Source organism: Petaurus breviceps, unplaced genomic scaffold, assembly GCF_028583685.1.
Source record: "Petaurus breviceps papuanus isolate PSGF00001 unplaced genomic scaffold, PetGlider_PUasm1.0 180, whole genome shotgun sequence".
Taxonomy (NCBI): domain Eukaryota; kingdom Metazoa; phylum Chordata; class Mammalia; order Diprotodontia; family Petauridae; genus Petaurus; species Petaurus breviceps.
This window is the reverse complement of record NW_027185782.1, coordinates 2,330,349-2,334,760: the sequence shown is the minus strand read 5'-3', so window position 1 is coordinate 2,334,760 and position 4,412 is coordinate 2,330,349. Positions and strand designations below refer to the sequence as shown.

Sequence of the window (4,412 nt, the reverse complement as noted above, 5' to 3'; positions counted from 1 at the left end):
GCTGCATCCAATCAGAGATGCAGCAGTGAGCGCGTCATCCTGTTCTTCCCCAGTGATTTGCTTATTGAATAAAGGTACATTTTTTGTTCACATTTACCTGTTTATTAAAATTGCTGTCAATGTTCATTAAAATAAGCCCTCCCCTGAAAATAAGCCCTCTGGTGTTTTTCTGTCCAAAAAAATAATAAGACAGTGTCTTATTATCGGGGAAACATGGTATTTCCTTGGCTTTAATTATCTCCTCTATATGAGTGACCCCCAAATCTCCATCTCTGGGCCAGCTTGATCTGCCTCCTGAGCACCAATTCCATATTTCCTAGAAGCCCCAAATTTCAGTTAGAAGGCAGATCCAGTCCAACACACACAGGAACAAAAAAACCCTCTTTCCACTTTACCTGGAATGTCTTTGCTGGAAGATCTCCAGGGAAGGGGAACCCAATGCCTCCTGGGGCAGCCCATTCTGCTTTGGAATCAATCAAAATCTAGAAAGCTTTTCCTGGCATGGAGCCTAATTCAGTTTCTTTGAATCTCCCAACTGTTGCTCCTAATTCTATCTCCTGGGGCAAGGAAAACAAATTCAATCCTCTTTCACAAGAAAGCCTTTCAAATACTTAAAGTTATCATTTTCACCTCCCCTTGACCCAACCAGGTGTACCCTGGAAAAGTTCTTTCAAGTGATTTATCATACAAGGCACCTGGGTGGAAAAATTGATGAAGTATTGGACTTTGAGTCAGGAAGACCTGAGTTCAAATCCTGCCTCAGATACTAGCTATAAGACCCTAAGCAAATCACTTACCCTCTTCTCTCAGTTTTCTCCTTTGTTAAATGGGAATAAGAACAGCTGGGAGGAGGGGAGGCTGTGTGAGGATCAAATGACATAATATAAATAAAACAATTTGCAGACTCTGAAGCACTATATAAATGTGAGATCCTTCAACATCCTTCCTTCCAAATTGCTTCAGCTGATCAATTTGAGGTTCTTCCTCAAATATGGTACCTAGAACTGAATGGAGTACTCCAGAAGAGGGCCAACCAGGGCAGAGTAAAGTGGGCCTGTCACTGCCTGGACACTGTAGCTCTCTTAAGGTAACCCAAGACTGTAGTGTGGGATTTTTTGGATAGCCATGTCACAATGATAAATACTGAGCTCTTGTGGTCCTCTGATACTCTCAGATCTTTTTCAGATAACCTGTTGTCTAATTCTGTCTCTTATATCATGAAATTGTTTGACCCAAAGTATAAGACCTAATATCTTATGAACTCTTACCCTATTAGATAGAGCCCACCACTGAAGCATTTTGAATCCTGTTTGAATCTGTCATCCATGTTAGCTTTCTTTTCCCAAATTAGTGCCATGTACAAATCTGATAAGTGAGCCATCTCTCCATGTTAAACAGCACAAGACCAAGCCCAGATCTCTGGGGTACTCTACTAGAGACTTCCTTCTATATCATCAGACTGTTAATGACTGCTCTCTTTGGCCTGGGCTGGCCATTTGACCAATTCTCAAATCCGTGGAGCTGTCTCATTTAGACAAGTCTCCCTTTTCTTCCTCTTCGGAATTGTTTTTCGTTATATATTTAGAATTTCATTCTTGGCATTTCCCACCCCTCCTGGACTGATATCTCTGCTAGAATTTTAGTCCTTGGGATTCTGGGTCTCCTTTGTGTAAATGCTTTGTCTTGCTGGATGTCTCCTAGAGACTCATTCCCAAACATGTCCAAAACAGAATTCATCATTACCTCCTTGTGCTCCCCTCCCCCCAAGAAAAAACCTTCCTCTCCTTTCACCTTTCCTGTTTCTATTGATGATACTATCAACTAGCCTGTATTTCTTGCTCAAAACCTCAAAATCATCTGGCTCTTTCCCCTCCCTTAGCTTCCACCCTCAGTTAGCTGCCAGCTCTAAACCATTCCATTTCTGCATCTCTTAAAGCCATCCCCTTTCCTTGCTTAACAAAGCAGCAATTACAATTTCCTCCCATTTGGTCTCTTCCTGATTCATCTCTCCTCCCTCCAATGCATTCAACACGAAGCTGGCAAAGTGATGCTCATAAAACTGATCATGTCATCTCCCCTACTCAAAAACTTTCTATGGCTCCCTATTATCTCTAGGATAAAGTACAGATTAATTCCTCAGCCTGGAGTTAAAGGCCTTCCACAATCTGCCCTCAGTCTATCTTCATAGTCTTATTACTCTCCTCACATTGTACATTCCAGCCATGCTGTACTTAACTCCTCGTTGCCCAATTCTTGCCCTATCTTCATGCTCCTCCAGGAATTCACTCAGACCATCACCCGTGAGATGGGGACACACATTCTCTCTCCTGAATGTAGAAATCTTTCTCTTTCTTCAAAGCTCATCTCTGATTCCCCCCCAAATCATGAAGCTTTTCCCCACCCCCAAGTTAAAAGAGTTCCTGCCTTCTTCCAACACAAATGTTCCTGTCCCATTCTTAAACTGACAGTGTTCCTGCTTTCTTCCAATGTTTCGAGAGACCTCTGCTTTCCGGAGGTAGTTGGTAGAGTCTTCCTGTTTTCATTTATCCTCTTGTTCTAATATATCCAGGCATTTTTCTTCTATGATTTCTTGAAATATATTATCCAGGTTCACTTTTTGGTAATATCTTTCCTGTAATCCAGTGATTCTTAAATGATCATTCCTTGATTTGTTTTCTAAGTCAGTTGTTTTTTATATGAGATCCCCTACATTTTCAGATTTTTTTTCAATCTTTTGATTTTGTTTTAGCATTACTTGTCTCATGAAGCTTTTAACTTCTGTTAGGTCCATTCTCATTTTGAAGGAATCTGTTGCTTGGGTAAAGTTTTGTGCTTGTCATGTTAAACTGTTCATTCTCTTTCCAGGGGTCTCCTCCAAAGCTCTCATTTCTTTCCCAATCTTTCCCTCATTGCTCTCATCTATCACATAATTTTAAACTTTTTTTTTTACCACCACCTCCCTCAATTTGCCCTCCCTTCTATCAATTCCCCTCCCTTTCCTTTTCCCTTACTACTTCTCTCCTTTTTCTTTTCCCCTTCCCTTCCAACTGTCTATAGGGCAAGTTAGATTTCTATACCTAAGTATGTTATTCCCTCCTTGAACCAAATCTGATGAAAGTTCAAACAATGTTCATCAACCTCCCTTCTTTACCTGAACTGTAACATGTCTTTGTGCCTCTTCATGTGACATAATTCACCCTTTCCTGCCTCCTCCTTTTTCTCTTCCCCCATTAGAATCTTTTTTTCAATACTTAATTAGGTTTTTTAGCATCACATCAAAATAAACTGAAACCCACCCACTCTGTGTATTTCTCTTCTATATGATGTAATAATGATACAGTTCTCAAGAGTTGTATCATCTTCCCATGTAGGGATGTAAATAATTTGTCCTTATTCAATAACATTTTTCCCCCTTTCTTGTTTACCTTTTTATGCTTCTCTTATAATTTTAAACTTTTTTTAAAAAATGTTTGTTTCATTTATTCAAGGAGTCCTAATTTATCTTGTGGTCAAACATTTTCTTTGAGGCTTTATTTTTATTTATTTATTATTTTTGCTTTTTGGAGGGCAATTGGGGTTAAGTGACTTGCCCGAGTTCACACAGCTAGTTTTTGAGTGGAGTGTTTGAAGCTGGATTTGAACTCAGGTCCTCCTGACTCCAGGGCCTATGCTCTATTCACCACCTAGCTGCCCCTATTTGAGGCTTTATTGACATTTTGAAGTTATTCTCCTCTTCTGGGTTTGTGTCCTGGGCATCCCTGGCATCAATGATCATTCTTTATCTTTGTTTGCTCGTTCTTCCAGTCTTATATCCTGGATTGACACTGTGTTACGACAAAGCTTTGTGCACTTCTGGTGGGATGATGTTGGCTTTGTATTCTTTGGGAATTGAAGGCCATGTTCTCTAAGGATCACAGAGGATGCTTAGCCAGAAAGCTGTAGATTTCTAGTGGACCCTAAGAGGTCATAGCATGGGTGTGATCTGATTGCTGCCCTCCTGGGCTTTCCAGGTTCCGGACCTTGGGTTGAGTCTAGGCCACACTGCTGTAAACTTGTTCCTGAATGGCATTCCAGTAGACTGTAGTTGGCCTGAGCTCCTATCTGGCAGCTAAAAGGTTCAGCAGGTACAGAGTGGTTCAGTTGCTACTTAATCTTGTTCTCGTTCTGCTCTGAGAGAGGTGGACTGCTAAGCTACCGTGTTTCCCCGATAATAAGACCTATCCCAAAAATAAGCTCTCCCCTTACTGTGTAAGATTCCTCTAAAATAAGCCCTCCCCTGAAAATAAGCCCTATTGAGATTGCTACTGTAGTGAAGGTGATCCCCTGTGCTACACGCTACATTATGGTACCCTCTGTATGCACCGGTCCCCCCCCCCCCCCCCCCCCCCCCCCCCCCCCCCCCCCCCCCCCCC

At 41.6% G+C, this 4,412-nt stretch overlaps 1 protein-coding gene across 2 annotated transcripts in view; it reads left to right on the top strand.

The window, feature by feature from the left end:
* Positions 1 to 4,412, top strand: part of SHD (Src homology 2 domain containing transforming protein D) — a 13,696-nt gene that overhangs the window by 3,298 nt on the left and 5,986 nt on the right. The gene's annotated exons all lie outside the window — the stretch shown is intronic.